The sequence below is a fragment of the Pezoporus occidentalis genome, unplaced genomic scaffold, assembly GCF_034315485.1.
Source record: "Pezoporus occidentalis ecotype Australia unplaced genomic scaffold, CSIRO_AGI_Poc_V1 ctg246, whole genome shotgun sequence".
NCBI classification, from domain to species: Eukaryota; Metazoa; Chordata; class Aves; order Psittaciformes; family Psittacidae; genus Pezoporus; species Pezoporus occidentalis.
The window spans coordinates 179,098-185,973 of record NW_026914350.1 but is presented as its reverse complement, the minus strand read 5'-3'; positions in this window follow the sequence as shown (position 1 = coordinate 185,973).

Sequence of the window (6,876 nt, the reverse complement as noted above, 5' to 3'; positions counted from 1 at the left end):
TAACTGTGTGGATGATGTCTGACTCTAGATGTTCCTTCTCTCCAATCTCTTCTCTCTCTTATGACTGCTCCATGTCTTTAAACCCTTGCTTATTCTAAAATCTTCCTTTCTTACCAGTTGTTCCTAATGTTGCCTGTTGTTCACCCTCTCCTGCCTTAGTTAATTGTATTCAGCTTTACTAGCTGTTTTTTGTTTGCTTTAATTTGTTCTTTTAAATATATTGCAGTGAAAGCTATTATCTCCTTCTGGTAATTTGCAGCAGAGAGATCCTCTCTTCCTTCTGTTGTCTTCCCTTCCAAACTCACTTCAGCCTCCTCATTCTAGTTTACAGCGCCCATATTCACATCTTTAGTTACGTTTTATCTCATACTCTTCTTTTCTTGACTTCTCCCATTCCAGTTCGCTTCAGCAGAGAAGGACCTTACCAAGATTTCTTTATCCTTATCATTTTGGGAACACAAACATTCTGACACGTTTTCCAGTGCAGTGAAACACCTGCTTCCTCTTGCCAGACTCTTCATTCTCTCTTCTCATTCAAGTCCATTTTCTTTTAAACATAATTTATTTCTCTGAGCCAGCAGTCTACAAATTCTCTCTTCCCTGGGCAACAATCCTAGAATTTTTATCTATATTTTTTTTTATTACATTTTGAAAACAGTACTATAATTCTTTCAACAATGGCGAAGTTCTGTGCCATCTTATTATGAGGGCAACGAAGGGTTTTCTATTTAAATACGTACTGCAATTATATTAATGTACAGTTAAAATAAAAGCATTTTGGCATATCTGTGTTCAAATCTGATCCAAATTTGCCTTTCACTTTGTTTCCATTTAAAAATATTTTTCTGTGATGGCTGGCGAGTAAATTTTTTCTCTTGCTGAAAGTTGTGTAAGCTTGAGTATCCTCACTTTAGTAAAGAAAATAATGAGCTGTTTTGATTGTGATCTATAAACTTGAAGAGGTACTTTAATAGTAATAGAGTTCTTCAGGCTATAAGACATGGTGATATTCAACATCTAGAAGCTGAATAGATATAAATTAAGATGGGAAGTAAGATTCAGTCTTTTAAGAGTGAGAGTAATTAACCATTGGAATAACTTCAATAGGTATTCAATGAATTATTCTTTATTTTAAATCTTTAAATCAATGGTGACTATGGTCTTAAAGTATATATAGCCTAGTTCAGACAGAAATTCTGAAGTTAACAAAGATGAGTTTCCACTATTGACCATCAGACAAGATGACTGTTATCCTTAAATCTATTGATGAAGGCCTTGTGCCACTTCAGTAAATATTCTAGATTTCAGTGGGATCAAGAATTTAAGCTGAGCACATTATACAAAATAGGACTAGCCATGGACAGACGACAGCCAAACCTCCCTCTGCCCTTCAGTCCTTGAGGGCCTGTGGTAGATCCATGTCAAATGCAAAAGTGTCCAAGGCAGCCTCATGCCAACAAAAGTTTCACATGGTTCTTGCCATGGTGATAAAACACTAGCTTATCAAGTGACACAATGGCTTTAAATGTTTTAAGCTGCACACCCTATTTTCTTGCCTTTCAGAAAGGAACGGGTTTTGATATGTACTTTAAGATAAGCAAGTACTTTACAGAGCTGAGGTAAAACATACAACACTCTTGGATGGTTAACAAGGTGGTTATTTTGTTTTTGATGAAGGAGAGTAGAGGGTATTTTTGTTTGTCAGGTTAGATTTCCTGAAAGGTTACATCATGTGAAAGAAACCTTTCAACCCTTTCATGCTGCAGCAGAATTTTATGCACTGTGTTTCTTCCCATGAGGCCAGAAACATATTTCTGAGTGCAACAGTCCTGCATTGAGAGGCTTACTGCCTTCCAACTCTGAAAACTAAACTTCTCTATATAGCAGCTCAGGCTTCTTGCCACAAACTGACCGTGAAGTGTTCACTTCAAGAGGTGCTTGTTCTTCACCACATCACTGAGCAGAACACTGTTGAGTTTTTAGTCTCTCTGCTGCTGCCTACCAAATTCAAAGTATATTAGATTTTGGGAGTGCCTGTATCCAAGTCCTAAGGAGTGCTAACGAGGAGTTATTTTTATTTTAGATGCTAAAATGCCACTGAGAACCTGGGCCTTCAGTTCTGGGAACTAAGCTGAAAATACTGGCTGACTAATTTGATGTGATCTCTTTGAATAGCCATCAGATGGTAGCATCATGGACTGTTATCATTAAAAAGAAAAGTACACAATGAATGCTCTAGTTAGAAATGTGTTTGAATGATTTCAATAAATTATGCAGGTTTTTTTAATATAGGTGATCATCTGGCAAAGGTTAGGTTGAGCCCATCGCTCATTTCACTTGTGACCTGTCAAGCACATTAAAATACAAACATCTACTTGTAAGAAGCTAATGCCTTAGACTACAGCATCTCCTCACCTTCCTGCTACTCTGAAGCTCCCAAAAGAAATACCAGGTCATTTCCAATAATAACAACACAATCAAACGATCAAGTATAATTAAAACAAGAGATTAATCATTTTTGCCTGCGTCTGCACTCCTGTTTAAACATTGTCCGCATGCTGCTATGTAATTAAGCACCTAACTGACAAACTCTCTTTCTGAATCCAGCATTTCTCTCTTTAGCTCTCACTCTCGTCCATCCTGACTTGCATGTTAATATCAGATTGGAAAATGGCAGAGAAGCAGGATCTGCTCCCACAGAAGCCAATGGCAAAACTCCCACTGGCTCCAAAGCTTACATCCTCTATGTGTACATGTTTACCTGCTTGTGGCTTCATAGTAAAGATAAATATTTCCCTTAAAAAACTTAATTATGTGTAATTTAAACAAAATACCCCAATCACAACCTATAGATTGGTCTTTGTTGCATATCACCACATGCTTTTCCCTTTCATAAAAGATTAAGATCCATTAACCCCAAAACTGTCAAATCTCATCCAGAATAATGGTGCCTAATGTTAAAGCTGGCTTATAAAGTGTGGGAGGACAGATAAACTGTCTTTTCCCCTGGGTTCTTTTTCTTTTCCTTTCCTTTTCAAATGACTCTCCCCAAATAATAGAACAGTGTTTTATGTTTCAGATGTACCATATGGCATGACGTGAGTGCAGTTTAATCACATATTAGCATATTCTTACAACAAGGGTTGGCTGTTTAAAGCAGCTTGACAAAACATGAATTAAAATATTTGCATGAACACTTTCGGAGTAAATCTGTCTTTGTTATTAGTAACAATTTTATTTTTAATTGTGGCTCTGTGATGATCTCCATAAACTTTCACAGCATGATATTGTGACACAGTGAGAAAAACTAGATCATCCTTTTTCTGGTTGGGATTTTAACTGTTATATTAAGGACCACTTAAATATATGAATGACAGCAACTTACAGCTCCCTGTGATTACTTGATTTTCAGTATTCCTTTAAATTTTGAGGTAAAAAGTAAGTAAAACTAATGATAAGGTCAATATTCTTTTAAATTAAAAAGTAGCAAAATTTGCTGGTCAAAATTTACCCTGCTTTCTGTCTCATTAAGAATGTTTCTTTACTGATGCATTTAACCATCCTTGTGCTGTCCTCAGCACTTGTGGATGATCAATGACATCATTTGGTGTCTTAAGAAGGAGAAAGCAATTAGCAGCAAATTTATATGAAAGATCTCTCTGAACATGAACCCTATCCTACATTCTGCCTTCTCTCTTATTATTTCCTTTACTGTTGCCAAAGCATCACATCTTAAAACATGTTTTAAACAAAACAAACTAAAAAATATCTACACAGACTGCCTATACATTGTCTGCTGCCCTCAGATGGTGCTGAGAACATTCTTCTATTTGATGACTCAAAAACCAGCTTTTGGACATTTTTGGGAATGTTTAGATATGAGTTTCATGAAATTACTTCTGTTGATAATCACTCACACAAGTAATTGTTTGAAGGCTCAGACCCAACATTTGTTAGGTAGTCCAGATCTTTCCTGTACTGACATTTCAACTCCCCAGTGCTCAGTGAATTAGGGCATTCTCCAAACATGCTCCTGCAATCCTTTATCAGCGACATTTTCCTCACAGTTTGTCTTGAATTGTTTTTATTTTACTTCCCATGGGCAAAATTCTTGGCTCTCTATGGTCTGGATAAAGCCTATATACCTCTGAAGCTTACAGAACGCTGATTATGTGGAATTCATATGGTGCATTGGCCGGGTGCTAGCTCCATGCGCATGGATGAGTGGCATCCATGTCAAATTGGTAGTCTCCGCAGAATGCTTTCTACAGTGATAAAGGCGACTCATGTTTCATGGAGGTTGTTGGGCCAGCAACATCTGATCAGACTTTTCCCATCATTTGTTCCAGCCACTCTAGGACTGTAAGCCATCTTTGGAGAATTTTTTAAAAATATAAAAGGAGCATTCAAGAGTTTGCCACTAAAATGCATATCTAATCCAATTTGTGGGATAATTTCCATTTTAAACCTGATTTTATCTTTGGCTAATTTTCTGTAAGCAAAATAATAGCTACTTTTTTTGCATGAAATGTACAAAAATAATACACTTTCCACTGGTAAGCTGTGTGGAAAGAGGAGCTCTGCTACTGGAAGGAGTCATGAGGTCAGGAATAATCAGCCATTTTAGCATGATCTCTTTGAAAGGTGATTTTGGCCCTAGTTACAAAACCTTGCCACTTATCCTCCATATGACTAGTACAGTGCATTCATTCATTTTCCCAAACCAAAATGCGAATCATTACTCTCCATGCACAGAACTCTCCTTGAGAGCCATCTTTTTTCTATTTGTGCTTAGGGGACACTGTTCTTCCACATGGGCCGTGCACGTGGCATGGTGTGCCATGACATGGCATGGCATGGCATGGTGGGCAGAGTGGAGGCAGGTTGTCAGGCAGGGATGGAGCTGATCTGAAACCACGGGGCCAGGGCTCAGCCTTTGCTGGCAGAGGATCAGGAAAAGCAGGCAGAGTCTGACTGAGGGCTGAGAAGACAAAAGGGCAAAGCTTGCATCACTTAAAAAAAATTTCTCCTTTTGCTTGTTTGTGTTTGATAGCATGAACTAGTCTTTCGCTGGCTCCCTCAGAGGTCAACTGCAGGGAGCACACAGAGAGGGAGAGGGAGAGGAAAGGATGGTATTTCCCCCTGCTCTCTGAAATGGGGGAGGGCACCGTATGACAGTGTGATAAAATGTGCAAGATTTTCTGGGAGACCTTGGGAAAGGACTGTAGGCTTTGTGTTGGATTAGGACTGGAGTTAGAGAGGTGGTGGCAGCAAGTAGTGTAGAAAAACAAACCCAAGCCAAACTGAAACAATAGAAAGACCAGTCTGAGGGACAAAAGAAAAAGAGGGAGGGAGCACGACTGCAAGTAATAGAAGAAAAGGATCAAAACTGCAAGGAGGGGAAAAAGGGAAAGCTGTTTTGGGATTGGGAAGATTTATTCCCATATGGGCTGAAGAGTTGAGCTGTTCTCTGCAGGCAGCTGCACAGACAGGCAGTGATGCCAGTTTCCAGGCCCATCCTCTGGCCGTAGCAGCATGGCATTGTCAAAGCAGCCTATCCCTTTGGGAGTTCACTACTAAAATTACCAGGATCTCTGAGCAAACAAGTGCATTTCCTCTCCTCCTTCACGCAAAGAAAGAGGAAACTATTTAGTACACTTGATTTCTTCAGGTAGGCCAAAGTGTTAAGGGATTCATAATGTGAACCAGCCACATTACTAATAGTTCATATAAATAAACTTTTATACCAGGACAACTTTGAGAATAGGCTGTGCAGTTTGGCATATTCTAAGTTTCAAGTGGAGTTTCAGTTCTGCAGTGTATTTCTGAGACTTTTGCTTAAGGCAGCAGAAATCTCAGGAAGTCCGTTTTTACTGAAGGACATTAGAGGCATCTAAATCTGAACCAGAAAATATGATTCAGAACTGGACTATTACCAGTTGATTCATACCTGAGGGTCTGCAGGGAAAATGTCTCTGATCCCTAATACAGAGATGAAATTGGGTTTGAAGTTTTGACTTTGACCAGTCTCTTTCTAAATGGCCCTTTTGGTGATGTAAGTTATTTGGGGAGTAGAGAGGCAATAATATTGAGTTATAGACCATATTTATAACTTCTGAGTTCTCAAACAAAGCCATAAATGTACATTCCATAGTTCCTAGACAAAAATAAACAGAGCCTGCTATTTCTAATCCATTCCTCCTTTTCCTTGGTGCTGATTAGATTGCATATCCTGAAAGGGATAAATTCAGGCTCTTCTGAAGTTATATCTTAAGGTTCATTTGTGATTTAACGCGAATGTTCTGTAGATTTGAAGGATATATGACACAGCTGTTCCTTCTGCATATGACAACTTTTGTCTAAGTTGTTCTGAAGGAGAAAAATCAGCTCACAGCTATCCATTTGCCACAGGATGATATGGCCTTAAAGACTGAAGAACAAATTCTCATTCCAGAGTCTCAGATAGGGGATGATTTTGACCACCACTTATCTGACACTAATTCCATGTTTAGAATACTGAGGGCTGGTATGTTTTTATCTTGTCTTTTAAAAATGGAAAGACATTTCGTGGGCCAAAATGAAGTATCTTGTAATGAATTCTGATAAGCCTAGAATAACTAAATAAATTTTAAGACTACAAGTAATACAAGTATCAATGTTTCAAATAAAATAACATGTAAGAATTTGTTTCATTAAACATAAATCTCCCATGTGATTTAACTGAACCCAACTGTCTGTATTTTTCTCTTAGATGTTATGTTGCTTTCAAACCCAAGTGGCTAACACCGAGCTCTCTGGCTTTCTCTTTGTACTGCTGTCAGCCTATTCACATGTAAAAGAGCACCCCACCGCCTAATCTCTAATCTGCATTGAAAC